At 36.8% G+C, this 15,574-nt stretch overlaps 1 protein-coding gene across 2 annotated transcripts in view; it reads left to right on the top strand.

Moving 5' to 3' along the window:
• The window catches only part of PKIB (cAMP-dependent protein kinase inhibitor beta), a 112,235-nt gene that overhangs the window by 23,024 nt on the left and 73,637 nt on the right, over positions 1-15,574 (top strand). Inside the window, exon 2 of one of the 2 annotated variants that reach the window (XM_068550813.1) lies at positions 637-736. The exons of the other annotated variant lie outside the window; for it this stretch is intronic. The gene's annotated coding sequence lies outside the window, so the exon portion shown is untranslated. The remainder of the gene's footprint in view (positions 1-636; positions 737-15,574) is intronic. 2 annotated transcript variants of the gene reach the window in all.

Below are 15,574 nucleotides of genomic sequence, written 5' to 3'. Positions count from 1 at the left end.
AATTTCAAGTTACCTTTTGATGCTGAGGCATTATGTGTGGGCCAGGTTTTATTGGGTGGATTTTCTCTTCCAGTATTCCAATCTCCATATTATATAATTGAGGAAAACAATGTCCTTGCTCCTTGGCATTGAAATTCAAAAGCAGGGATTTATGGCTTTTAAAGTCACACATCTGAGAAAGGCTGTCACTCAGCTAGTGAAACTATTTTCAATGGAAAGTTGACAAGCTGAAGAAAAAAATATATTTTGCTATACTGTTGATTTTACTATTTAGTAGGTATGTCTCTGACTGCCTATGTTACACAGTTTTGGGGCAAAACACAAGAAAGATTGATCAGAATACAATTGGTGGGTTTGAAAAGGGAACAAAATAATAAGAAGAAACACTCATTTATGAGACTGCTGAGCTGATGACTCAAGGAAATTTATCCTGCTCCTGTTATAAAATCAGAGACACATAAAAGAAATCAGGATGAGGAATGAAAAAATAACAATGAAGGTTGTTTTAAAATTGTGTGTCATTTTGTCATTAAATTGGATATTGTTGCTCAAGGAACCATTTGTTCTTTCCCGAAAGAGACAAGGAACCAGGATGTTTATCTTAATACATCTTTTTTTTCCCTTTGTTTCCTTCAGGGGTCATGGTATACTGAAAAAGCACTCAATCAAGAGAAATCTGGGGGGAGCTGGAAACTATCAAGTTATTGAGGCCACACAGGGGGCAGAAAAGATAGAGGTGGGTACACTTTTGATCCATCAATCCTGCTATTGAGGGTGTCCCTGAAAATATCTTTGTTGTTATAAAGCCAGAGGACAGCAAGGAAAAGGTATAAAGTGGGAGGTCTTTATTTTAGAAAACAGATCAGTATGGTAAAATGGAAGCTTGATAGAGTCTATTGTTAATGTCAAATTAATAGCATGCATGCTGAGAACTTGAGCTACACATTTCCATCCTGTGTCTGCCAGGGGCCAGTGATTAGTACAGAGACTGAGCTTGGTTTGATATTTACATTCTTAGCTGAGCTTATTTAAATTGTTCTCAACAGAGGCAGCTAGCCCACCAAAATAATGTTTTAAATTTATATCCTTTAAAACAGAAGAAAAACTTATAGTATTACCGATCAGATCCTATAAACTTACTACTCTCCTAATACTGATCTCCTTAGAGACCATAGTGACAGCTTTATTATCAATACATACAAGTAAATAGTCTTGATGACACTGACTGGTGGACATAAATCTCCAATGCTTTTTTGAGAAACAGTTTTCTGTGTGCTGCTGATGTATTTGAGGCCCCTCCAATCCCTCAGGGCTGTGTTTTCCCACTCGGAGTGAGAGATTTGCTCCCGTGTTGCAGTTAAGATGGCAGATCAGAGACCATGGAGTAAACCTCAGCCTGCGGGAAGCCTCCTCCCACTCTTGGATTCCCATGAGAACAAAGCTCCAAGGGAACAGGAAAGAGTGGAAGACATTACATTTGGTTTAGGCTCATTGCCTGGTTTTCTGAAAACCAGTACAGTTTTCCTATTAACCAATTGCGATTTCATTTAGCCAATGGCAGTGGGTTCATTTTCTTGTGTTATCTGAGCATTTTACTACTTTCTTGTCAACTTTTTAAGTTTGTGTCAGTGGAGAATAACATGTTTTAATTGAAATCTACCTTTATTATGAACTAATGTCATGAAAAAATTGTATCAAAAAGCATTTCTATTTGTATATAAACAATTGAAATCTCCATAAGAAAAAACAGCAAGTACATTTGTAAACATTAATTTTGTATTTAAAGAAAATTAAGACTAACATAAAATAATTGAGTCTTTATTGTGAGTGGAGTGGATAGTGCTTTATAAACATAATCTCATGTAATCCTCACAATAACTGTGTGGGAAAAGTAAGGAAGGCATAGTTATTCCCTATGACAAAAGTGTACCTTGCCAAGTACACACATTTAGCTAGTGGGTGGTGAAATTAGGATTTGAGCCAGATTTTGTCTGATGCTTAAGCCTATGTCCTTGACCAGCTTGGATAGGGAGATTTGGCAGGAGCTAAAATACTCTGTTTAGATGAGCAAAGTATCTTGTTTGCATCAGGTATTTATAATCGATGGTTGAAAATATACATTTTTAAGGAACATATTATCCCATACTCTGTGAACTTTACAAAAGAGATGAAATATTTTTCTGATTCATTTAATGAAAAGCACTTAACTAAAAAAACATTTAACTAAAAAACAAAAAAATTAAAAACACTAATAAAAGTAGCACAAAAAAGAAAATCACAAAAATTCACTGAAATACTAAATACAGGAATGTAGAAATCAACAAAATAGAATAATACAAGAAAATCATGTTTATTCTAGAAATGTACACGTGGTTCAATATTGAGAAATCTATTTTAATTTCGTAGACTAAAGGATAAAACTGCTATTTTTACCTCCTAATAGATTCCAAATGACATTTGATAAAATGTAACTATATTTCTTTTAAGAACATGCATATATACAACGTAGTAATTTAGGTATAGAGGGATATTTTTAAATTGTGAAAAAGCAGAAAAAAACAGAAAAACCTTAGACACTTACTACATGCCCTATTTTATCACTTACAGTTAACATCATTCTATAAATTCTAGCCAATGCAATAAAATTTTTTAAATGACTAACATTTTTAAATTTCTTAATATATATACTAGAAACTGTTCTAAATACTTTACAAATATTAATTCATTTAATCTTCATAACAATCCTAGGGAATATTGACTACTGTAATTATCATTTTACAAATGAGAAAGTTGAGGCCCAGAGAAGCTAAGTAACTTGGCCAAGGTCACACAGCTAATAAGTGGTAGAGATGAATAAGCACTCAAGTGGCTTAACTCATGAATCTTTAATTTTAAATCCTATCATATGCTGTCTCTCAAAGTTTACAATTATTAGAAAAGAGATGACATCTTTTTTCCTTAAAAAAGTATATATATATATATATATACACACACATATATGTGTGTGTGTGTGTGTGTGTGTGTATATATATGAATTTACTAAAAATCCCAAGAAAATCAACTGGAGAACTATTAGAATAAGATACTTCAGTTAAGTGGTCATACAAAAGATAAATGTGTATAAATCAATCGACTTTTCTATAAGAGCTACAAATAGAAAACATGAAAAAAATCCCATTTATAATAATGAAATATCATATATCTATGACTAAGCTATAATAGAAATGTACAAGACTTAAATGAAGAAAATAACATTTTGTTGAGAAGCACAAAATAAGATTAGCAGTAATGGAGTTTGATATTGTATTCCTGGATGAGAATAATAAATATTGTAATGATGTTAGCTTCCCCAAATTAATTTATAAAATTAATGCAATTCCAGATAGAACCACAAAGATATTTTTAGGGAGAGGTTGGCAAAATGATTATTAAAATTCATCTGGAGGAATGAACAGACTGGGAAAAGCAAATTTTTGAAAAAGAAGAATAATGAAGAATGAACTTCTAATTCCAAGTATTAAAACATATTATAAAATTACTATTACTAAGACAGTATGTTACTTTTTACTAAAATAGAGACTTAGGAGAGGCTAAATCATCTTGAAAATTCCCCAAATAGACTTAAGCATATAAAGGTAACATATAATAAACACAGAATTTCATGTTGGTGGAGAAGCTATTGATTATTACAAGAACACAATTCAAATAATTAGTTATTGTTAGGAAAAATTGTAAAGTTGAATCTTTTATTTATACAAAATACAGATAAATATCAGATTAATTGAAGAAGAGTAATGAGATATAACTGAAAAATAGGTGAATAATTTATAATCTTGTCTAATATGACATCAAAGGCAAAAACCATAATTAAAGATTGATAGACTTGACTATGAGACATATTAAAACTTTTTTACATACAAATATAAAGGAGACTCAAGCAGCATGCCTAGCACTGTGTTTGAAAATTCTTTTCTTGTTTTTTTTGGGGTTAGAATTAATAAATCAGCAAGTTCTGACTAATATTCCAAATACACTACTGTTTGAAGGCTTAAAAAAGGGAAGCCCATTCTGGGATATTGTGCTATAGACACAGAGCAAATTTCAAAGATGGAATTCTAGAGAAGACCAAATAATGACATGGAAGTCAGGATTGTTCCATCTAAAAAGGTCAGCTGAATTTGAATTATAGCATCCAAGAGAGTAAAGGATTTCAACTAGATAGTTTTATAATTCATACAAGTATATATAAAGAAATATAAACATATATATAAAGAAAGGAGGTGGTCATTGACAGTTTAGCACTAATTGTTAGTGATCAAAATAACTGCCATTTAATGTTCATAGTGTTTGCAAAACCCATTTTCTCATTCCTTCATTCAGTATTTATTGAGCAAGTTCTGACTAATTTACTCTGTGCCAGTTGTGAGCACTGAGGATGCCGAGCTGAGGATACTTTGCGATTCCCCGGGGTTTGTAAACTGCAGGATCTAGAGATCTAGAGATACAGAGGAAAATTGACTAGAGGACCATGAGGAGACCCAAAGAGGGTCACACCAAGAGTGGCTGACGTTTGGGAAGGTCCTCAGGGATGACATGCTAACTTTCTTCAATTATATGAGGAATATCATCTGTATGATTGAGAACGCAGAACTAGGTTGAGTGGATGGGAATCAGAGAAAGACATATTTTTATTTAATTAAAGGAATGGCTGTCTGAAATTATAACAGGCTACCTCTGGTACCTGAGATGGTTCCAGAGGCTTGGTACCACTAGGAAGGAAAGTAGCACAAGGAATTCATACATGAAATGGTGAGGGGCTGCGGATGGAGAGTTGGTGATTAACTCATCTCTGAAGATAAAATGTTCTTGGATCTGTTATTGAGATCGTTGATGTGGGAAGGGCTCCCTTGAAGACAATACAATGAGGGACTCTAAGGAGTCAGGCCCACCAGCTTTACACTTACCTCTTAGACTCAAAGTTTTAGTAATCCATGTTCTATGTTTTATTAGTATAATTTATATATTGAGACATTTAAACAATGCTAAGAAGAACAAAGAAAATCAACTCCCACCTCTCAGAATTAACACATTTCATTTTATAATATTTGCTGAGTCTTCCGTTTTAAAGAAATAAAATGGTACAATTAGTTAAGTCTCCTTTCAGAAGCATCTATGAATTAGTGTGTATTGTTCCCGTCCATTTTATACTTTTACCCACGTATTTATGCAACCATTCCAATATTTAGTCCTGGTTTGTGTTTTTAGAATTTACAAAAATAGTATCACTGCTTTTCACAACACTGTGTTTTTGAGATCTATATAGTTATATATATATAGTTCTAGCTCTGTTCTCCTAGGTGAAATTTGTGGGGTTTTTTTGATAAGACATTTACTATTCACGTTTAGTGGCCTTCCTTACTCCGAAATTGGGCCTGTGGATGACAGGATGTTATTGCTGGAAGATTTAGGAGAAAACGTTATTCTCATTCATGTCTTTATATATTGTCAACACCGGGACTTTTTGAAAATGACAAAAGCTAAGCCAGAGGGGAAGTCAGGACAATGTAAATAAACTAGGCAAACCAGAATGGAGGATTAGCCTGCATATGAAGAAAACAAGGCTGCAGGAGGAGAAATGACTTTCTGGGCTACACAGCTTATTAGTGACAGTCCTCGAAATACCAGCCCAAATCTCAGAATCAAACAATTGCATGGGATAAGATATATGTAGAATGCTTTCCAGTTCATTGTTCTTTTCATCATGGTGTTTCTTATGTTTAATAAAGATGTAGAGAAGTAAGATAATGGATTCCTAGGGCCAAATTGCCTGATATCCTGCCTTCAGAATGGCTGGTTACAGTCTAGCTTTAATCCATCAATTTTTTTTCTTATGATTGCTCTCTCCTTGCTCAGGTAAATATAATTATCACCTCTTTCCACTGGATAAAGTATCCTGTCCCTTGTGTCCCACTAGGTAGCAGAATGTGGCCAGGTAAATCAGTTTTCACTGGTGATCAGAAGTCATCTCTTCCATTTGCTGTCAGCTAACCTTTGCCCTATACTTGTCCTGTTAACAGCTGGCTAGTTAATGAATGTGACATGGCTGTTTCTGCAAGGTTTGGGTGTGCCAAGATTGTACAGAAGACAGAGAACTGACTCACTAATTAAGCAGGGGTTTTTAGTGCCAGCTTAGGTCTGCAATTTCCTTAACCAGACCCAGTCTCAGGTGTTCTTCATAGTGAGGTGGTCTTGCAGTTATATCATTTATCCTACATAGAGTTAGGACAAACAATTCATCATTTCATTATTTACTTTAAACTTTTAAACTAATATGACTCCTAGGATTGAAAGGCTTGCAAATATTTTTAAAGTTTTACTCATATCAAATTTGTTTTTGTTTTTCCAATATATTTTATACATTTATAAGATACATAAAGCCAGTCTTCTTGACTATCTGCTGGCAATAATATTTGATTGCTAAAGTAGTCTACAGAAGTTAAGTGATATAGGGTTGGCCAAAAAGTTCATTCATGTTTTTCCATAAGATCTTACAGAAAAACCCAAACAAACTTTTTGGCCAACCCAATACGTTGAAAGTGAAGATTTATCATGTGAAAAGTATCAAGTTTCATCTGATTATGTTCTTAAAAAATTATGTTAATTTGATTATCTTACAAATAAGTTCAGTCTGTAAAATCCTAATTTACAAGTGCTTGAGAAAACAAAATACTTTTGATTAATTTAATGTCAACCTATTATCCTACCGTGTAAATAGCATAGACATTGTAACTATAGTCACAAAAAATAAGAATCCATTGGAAAGGAAGTGTAGTGCTTTTGGCTGTTTCTAAACACAACTGTAAAAGGTCAAGGATATCATTACTGAGAAAATGAAGTCATTGTCCAAATGTTGCACATGAGCTGATTTTTGTTATTTGTCTCAAGTGGTGTATCTTCAGATTGCTGGAAGACATCATGAATATTTTAGCTGCAATTATTATTCAAGTGTTCAGTGTGTAACCGTTCCATGTGTGGGCATGGTTGCTGCAAGGTGGCTAAAAGGACAATGTCCCTCAAGGTCATATCCACATCGCCTACCTGTGATGGCTCCTCTTTGGTTTAGTTTGGTTGGTGGTTATATGCTATTTGTATGTCATGTGGAACATGGCTCAACTTTGTGAGCTGACTGCTAGGGGGCCACTTAATCCACTTTTCTTAAAATTATGCCATATGTTAGTCTCTAAAGTTTGCTTTTGGTATTTAAATGCATACCATAGCTTAATCACATCACATCAAGTTGTAATTTCAACAGTACTTTATAATTTTTCTTTGGCTGTTTTGCTTGTGGCTATTTATTAGTCCATCACATGACATTTCATAGTTTTTCTGACACTAGCTTAATATTTAAATGACATGGAAGAATTGGTGGAAAGAGCACTGAATGTTGGAAGTCAAATCTCTATTCTGGACCTTATTTTGCCCCCATCCAGCTGCATGAGTCTTAGCAAGTCATTCTGAGATATGGCACAGTGCAGTGGATCAAATCATTGACTACCAAATTTGAGTCCAACTTGTGCCATTTATTAGTTGGTAAGTTTCATAACCTCTCTGTGTCAAGGTTAGGTTCTCATCTGTAAAATGGAACTGACAATAGTTCTTCTCTTATAAAGTTACTAAGAATATTAAATCAATGGATATTTATAAAGCACTTAGAATAGTGCCTATATGACTGTTTAATAAAACTTTACTGTGATTGGACTTCATTGGGTTTGATTTCTATATGAGTATTTCCAGTTTGAAGATTACATTAAGTTTCTGTTTCTTGCCTTTGTTTTCAATGTACCTTTAACTTACTAAGCTGATGCTGGTGAAATTACTGTTTCTATGCAAAGTATTAGTGGCTGTATGGTCTAACAGCAATGATTTTTTGTTGTTGTTTGTTTTAAATTAAGGCACATGTGCAAAACTAAAGAATTTTTTAAAATATAGCCAAAATAGTTATATATCTCATAGTTGTATTGACTGAGACAATCTCTATAACTGGGCTTGGAACTTGTGTTTGTATTGTGTAGGCATTTTGTTTACCTTCTGAAGGGTTAATTTATTTCATTTTTCAATTTCTGTCTTTATAAATGTGCTATTGGGTGAAAGGCTATTTGTTTGGAAAACTGAATTTGATTATTACTTTTCACCTCTGTAGTGTCACTGTTTATCAGGTTTCCTTGGTACAGGTTGGTACATGACTTCTACCTTTTTAAGCTTATCACACACCCATAACTCTGTTAAACAGTTCTCAGTTTCTTTTAATTAAGCTTGAAACTTTTTAAAGTTGTAATATTTTGTAGTGCATAGAGCAGTCTAATGTCAAAATAAGAGCTTGGTGGTAGAAAGACAGATTAGTTTGTTTCTTAAAAACAGGACATACCCACCAGGGTGAAAGAGGCCACTGAAATTGGAACTCGTTTTAGCCCATGGGAGAAAGTCCAGCTAAGCTAGTGGCCTTATCATCTAGAGAGAACGATGACAGCAAAAGGAGGCTGTCCTGATAGGCAGGGGGTCGGAGTCCGAGTTGACCAGCAAGGTGCAGCAGATGGTGTCCCAGCAGGTGGGTGGGCGGTGGTGACGCAGAGTCTGGGAACGGGTGATATACAGGCAGATAAACAGAGAGGTCTGTTCACAGATAGTATGGCCCCAGGGTTGGGGCTGGGGTTTCGGAATGAAATTCAGGCCCTGGGAAAACTGGATAGACTAGTGCAGAGGCCTGTTTTGGAGGGACTAGGGTACTATCCAGGGCATTAGAGCACAGAGTTTGTTACATGGGGCCACAGGTTGAAGGGGACTTGTGGCACCCTCATTTCTGGGGGTTGTGTGGCTTGGAAGGATGCTGGAGTAGGGAACCAGGCCAGTCTTTATAGATGCTGACTTTGATAGTCCTTGGTATAGATTCATGTGTCTGTCTTTTGAAAATTGAAAAACTCAAATGTGTTGATTACTAAACTGTGCTTTACTTTATTGCTAACAAATTAGATTAGAAGGCAACTTTGATGTAATCAGCCTTGCCTCTTTTTTTTTCTTTCTTTTATAAAGCTTGCAGTAACTTTCAGATCAGAATGAATTCCATGCAGTTGAAACTGCTCACATGGGGCTTAGGTTAAGTGAAGCATACAATATAGAGGTGGTGTTATTTCCTACTCTTCTTGGATTTATCCTGAGGAAGAAGTCATGTATCAAAGAAGAGAGTATAAAATGAGAGGATTAGCAAGTAAGTGGTTGTTTCTGGCTGAGCTTTGCTTGAAATGGAGGAGAAAATGGCATGGAAGTTGCTGAAATTAATTTCCTTATAATGACATGGAGTATTAAATGGCCCTTTCCCTAGAAGTCATTTCAGGCCTAGTTATGTTACTTGGGAGTGTTCTTTCTCAAATCAGGACCTCCACCTCCAAGGAATAAGAGAGAAAATTGAATTTTGACTCTTTTGCCCATGTCTTAGCTTTTAACAGCTTTCTGCTTTTGATCTAGATTTTATGCCTACTGACATACATCTTTGTGATTAAAGGAAAAAACCCTCAAATAAAATAAAATCCAAGCATTCCTGTTCCTTATATTTTGAAATAAATCTTAGGCTGATGTCCACTGTAACAAAATTTTTACTTGGTTATTATGAAATTCCAAAGCTTCATCATTGTTTCTCCAAATACTATTTTCAACAGAAGAAAATCCATGGTTCTTTCTAATAGCTTTTCTTTATAATGGTGAATATTGTGTAGAGAAACTAAGCATTCATTTATCAAACGAAAGTTAATTTATGTAGTTAAGGTCAAGATAAACTTGGCTGTCATGAAATCTAGCTTAAAATTCTGACTTTCTGTGTGACTTCGGGGCAAGTTATTTACTATACTGGATTTTAGTTTCATATCTCAGTTTCTACCATGTTCATAGAAACACTGTATTTCTGGTACACCTTTGGGAATCACAATGGATAACAAAGTTTTCCTTTTTTTTAATGGAATTTTTTTTAGTGAAAATCATTTTAATATGTCCCACTCTTATATGCCTTCATAATTTGAACATAATTATATTAGAGTTCCACCAGATAAATGGAACCAGCAGGAAAAATATATCAAAAGGCTTATTGATTCAGACATTACATGAAATTTCTAAAAATCAAAAAAAAAAAAAAAAAGGCTTATTGAAAGGGATTGGCTTACGTATTTGTAGAGGCTGCCTAGCAGAGTCTGAAATCTTAAGGCAGGAAGGGCAGACTGGAAACTCTGGGGCAGGAGCTGATGCCACAGGTGGTATTTCTTCTTCCTCAAGGAAACCAGTTCTGCTCTTAATACCTTTCAAATGATTGGACCAGGCCCACCCAGATTATTGAGAATAATCTCCTTTACTTAAATCAGTTTATTGTAGATGTTAACCACACCTACAAAATTCCTTCACAGCAATACCTAATTCACTGTTTGATTGAATAACTGGGGATCACAGCCTAAACTGACCCTCACAGTCTGCTCCTTGTCAGCTTGGCATCCATACACATTTCCTTACATCATACCTAATCTCAAAATAATGACAACAACAAAATCATACTTCCACCTGACATGATTAAAGCTATCCTCTGTGTAACTGAAATCATGCTAACCCTTTCCCCAGAAGAGGTGCAGGGTCATTGGTCCCGTAACTTAAAATACTGTGATATAAAGTTCGCTATTATTAATATATCTTATGGTAGAAGACAAGCACTTGAGAGGGAAGAAAGAGACACATATTTAAGACACACACACAAACATTTATAACAGAAAAAGGAAGGGTACGAGTAACTTAACAGTCCTTATTTCTGGAACTGGTCACATGGTCATAGCTGGTATTTATAACTTCTTTCTTCTACTGCCCAAGCCATTCATTCTATATTCCCTTTGCTCTCAAGCAGGTACCTCAGCTTATTATGGTTCTTTGCCTGGCAGGGTGACCCAAACCTTCCTTCCTAAAGGGTCTGGGCCATTAGCTGTTGTTTTATGGTTTTCACTGACTTGTGAATTGAATTGCGGTTTCCATTGACCTTAGTCACAGAACCTGGTAGTAACAAGAGATGCCCTAGGGATCTCCTGTATTACAGACATACTCTTCCTTACTCCATCGTGTAGTACAGCCCAGTTGTCCCTTGATAATCTGGATCAATCACCCCAGCCAATATAGAAACTCCATTTTTGCCTATTTATTCAGAGGCCTGAGAAGCCCACAGTGACTGGTGGCAGTCTTTACTCTCAGTTCAATGGAATTGTTGTTGTGTCTCCTGGTAGAAGCATTCTTCTCTTTGAAACTATGACCTCTCGACCAGCAAAACAAAAGATCACAGGGACGGGAAGCAAAATTTTGCTAGCGGATTGCTAGGGATAATACTGAGTGGTGTCACTCCCATTTCCACCCCTTGATTCCTGGACCCATGAATCCTGGCTATGGGAGACAGAGTATCACATATTGGATGCTGATTTATAGTATTTATAGCCTCTTTCCAGAGCCTGGGCACATACTGCCACCTCACTAGCACTGTAACTGAGTCTTCAAAGGCCATTCCACTGTTCTATCATGCTTTCTGCTTCAGGATGATGGAGAAAATTGCAGTACCAGTGAATGAGCATTGTTGGACTTCATTTGCTGTGAAGTGAACTCCTTGATCAGAAACAATGCTCTGTGGAATACCATGACGGTGGATAAGGCATTCTGTAAATCCACGGATAGTAGTTTTGGCAGAAATATTGCTTGCAGGGAAAGCAGCTCTATATCCAGAGTGTCTGTTGCAGTAGGAACAAAGCACCACTCTATCCATGATGGAAGCGGTCCAGTAAAATAAACCTGCCACCAGATAGCTGGCTGATCATCCCATGGAATGATGCCATATTGGGAACTCAGTGTTGTATTTGCTACTGAAAGATTGGGCACTAAGCAGTGGCTGTAGCCAGGCTAGCCTCGAGTGCAATTCCATGTTGCTGAGTCCATGTATAATTTTTACCTCTGCCATAATGGTCACTGTTCATGAACCCATTGGGCAGTGACAGTTGTGGCTGGGAAAAGAGGCACAGAGCCACAAAATAGGTCATCCTGTCCATTTGATTATTAAAATCCTCATCTGCTGAGGTCACCCTTTGGTGGGTATTCATATGGGACATAAATATCTTCAGATTTTTTGCCCATTCAGAGGGCATATACTTCTTCCCCAAATTTCCTTGTATCAATTTTCTGATCATTTTCTTTCCAAATTACTGACCATCCAGTCAAACCATTGGCCACAGCCTATGAGTTAATACAGTTTTTTTTTTTAATTGATTAATTAATTTATTTATTTATCTTTAGGGGAATTTTATGTATGTATGTACATATGCATTTATTGTAGCTCTTGCCATCTGTTCCAGTGTTGTTTTTTTTTTTTTTTTTCTTTCTTTTTTCCATGAATTTCTTGAAGATGAAACCCTTTTATAGGAACATATTTGCAAAATCATCAGAGTACACCCAGAACTGTCTGTAAATGACAAAAGACTTAAAAATGACCACGGTTAAAGTTTTGATGAAAGTTCATAATAATGCAGTTGACAAGAAAATTAGTTATTTCTGAGATATACATTTTAAAGTAATAACTAGGATTATTACATATAACATTATACCAGAACATATAAGATTTTTAGAAATTTCATGTAATGTCTGAAACATTTATATTAACATATTTCCATACATATTTCCATACACATACAAATATAAGATTTTTAGAAATTTCATGTAATGTCTGAAACATTTATATTAACATATTTCCATACAAATAACCCAATGAAAGTTTAGTATTAGTTGTTTTGTTTGTTTTTTTATACTGCAGGTTCTTATTAGGCATCAATTTTATACACATCAGTGTATACATGTCAATCCCAATCGCCCAATTCAGCACACCACCATCCCCACCCCACCGCAGTTTTCCCCCCTTGGTGTCCATATGTCCATTCTCTACATCTGTGTCTCAACTTCTGCCCTGCAAACTGGCTCATCTGTACCATTTTTCTAGGTTCCACATACATGCATTAATATACGATATTTGTTTTTCTCTTTCTGACTTACTTCACTCTGTATGACAGTCTCTAGATCCATCCACGTCTCAACAAATGACTCAATTTCGTTCCTTTTTATGGCTGAGTAATATTCCATTGTATATATGTACCACACCTTCTTTATCCATTCGTCTGCTGATGGGCATTTAGGTTGCTTCCATGACCTGGCTATTGTAAATAGTGCTGCAATGAACATTCGGGTGCATGTGTCTTTTTGAATTACGGTTTTCTCTGGGTACATGCCCAGTCGTGGGATTGCTGGGTCATACGGTAATTCTATTTTTAGTTTTTTTAAGGAACCTCCATATTGTTCTCCATAGTGGCTGTATCAATTTACATTCCCACCAACAGTGCAAGAGGGTTCCCTTTTCTCCACACCCTCTCCAGCATTTGTTGTTTGTAGATTTTCTGATGATGCCCATTCTAACAGGAGTGAGGTGATACCTCATTGTAGTTTTGATTTGCATTTCTCTAATAATTAGTGATGTTGAGCATCTTTTCATGTGTATCGTGGCCTTCTGTATGTCTTCTTTGGAGAAATGTCTATTTAGGTCTTCTGCCCATTTTTGGATTGGGGTGTTTGTTTCTTTAATATTGAGCTGAATGAGCTGTTTATATATTTTTTAATAAATTTATTTATTTATTTATTTTTAATTTATTTTTGGCTGTGTTGGGTCTTCATTGCTGCACACGGGCTTTCTCTAGTTGCAGCGAGCGGGGGCTACTCTTTGTTGCGGTGCGCGGGCTTCTCACTGCAGTGGCTTCTCTTGTTGCGGAGCACGGGCTCTAGGTGCGCGGGCCTCAGTAGTTGTGGCTCGAGGGCTCTAGGGCAGAGGCTTGGTAGTTGTGGCACACGGGCTTACTTGTTCCGTGGCATGTGGGATCTTCCCGGACCAGGGCTCGAACCCGTGTCCCCTGCACTGGCAGGTGGATGCTTAACCACTGCGTCACCAGGGAAGTCTTAGTACAGTTTTTTACCTCTGGCCATTTCTCCTTCCAAGCAATAGGAACATCTAGCAGTTCTGTTCCCTGGGAGGATTTCCCTTTACCATTGTCCTTCAGAGATGTATTAGAAAGGGGCTGTTGTGCAACAGCTGTTCACTTTCAGTTGGTGCCTGCATATCATACACACCATTTGTAAACCAGGCCCACATTTTCTATTCCTCAGTCAACAGGTTTTAGGGAACTCCCCGTGAGGCAAAAGTATGGACTGGTAGGGGATAGGTAATGTAGCAGGAGTAGGGCCCATGGGCATTTGGACAACTTCCTCATGTGATTTACTTATGCCTTCAGGGCCTGCTTGAGCTCAGTCTCATATGCACCTCTTCCAGTTGATATTGGCGTGCTGCTGTGCACTCCCAGCTTTATAGCTTGGTGGATCAGACAGCAGCCAGTTCATGATGGGCAGCTCAGGTGTCATGGTAATTTGGTGGCCCATGATTAGACAGTCATTTTCTACTCAGGCCCAGGAGCAAGCCAAAATCTCAGAAAGAGAGTAGATACCTGCAGAGGAAGATAGGGCTTTGTTACAAAAGCCTCGGAGTTTGCATTATGATTCGCCACTAGGGGCCTGCCAGATCTCCAAACAGCATCTCTATCTGCCACTGGCACCATAGGGAAAAGGCTAGGAGAAAGATCAACAATGTGATTGTTTGGCAGTACAGCAGGTTCCCAAGGGGAGTTAGCCTCCCCTTCATTCAAGGGGTTCTTGGTCTGTAAACTAGGTCAAGACTAGGAATTGATGGAGACGTTTTCACTGTTTTGATGGTTCAAGATAGACCTCTGTTCGGTAGTCCTAGAAATCTTATGCTTATACAGATCAAGTAGCATGGATTAGCTTGCCCATCTATGTATTTTGTAGGGACACCGTGATCAACCAGCCAACACCATAAGTCTCTCTCTGCAAGACAGACTATTCTGGTCACTGCTTTGGCTCTGCTGCCCATTATAGTAACCACATCTGTCTTTGGTGATTAAGTGCTGCCACTTGGCCCTGCCACCCTGGCACCCAACTTTCCCCACTGTATTTAGGGATCCCAGTTCAGCGGCAGCAATTCCCACTGTAATTTGTGACCTATAGAAAAAAGTGACCCCAGAGTTTTTCAGGCATGCTGGGGCTCTTCTCACAAATGTATTTCTTACAGTCATAGTTAAAAGTGTGTCCTTTGGACCCTCCTGGGGTAGGTAAGCAGGTTTTACATGATAAAGCTATTTTAACACTTATTCTACAGTATACCAAGGCAGTCAGTTCTGGCATTTTGATTTCATTTAATGTTGGCCCATGTCTCAACCAACCAAACAAAATGCTAGACCCCTTTCTAGCCCCTTGAGCTAAAACATTGAATCCAGAATCTGTTTAGTGAGCCCATATCAATCAATTCATTCTGATTTAACTTTATGTTCCTTCCACAATTATCCAACACACTTCATATCCATTCATTCATGCACATATTCCCCAGATTTCTATCTAGGGAGTAAATTGG

This window comes from Eschrichtius robustus, chromosome 9, assembly GCF_028021215.1.
Source record: "Eschrichtius robustus isolate mEscRob2 chromosome 9, mEscRob2.pri, whole genome shotgun sequence".
NCBI classification, from domain to species: Eukaryota; Metazoa; Chordata; class Mammalia; order Artiodactyla; family Eschrichtiidae; genus Eschrichtius; species Eschrichtius robustus.
The sequence above is the reverse complement of the archived record's forward strand: the minus strand, read 5'-3'. Positions and strand labels throughout refer to the sequence as shown.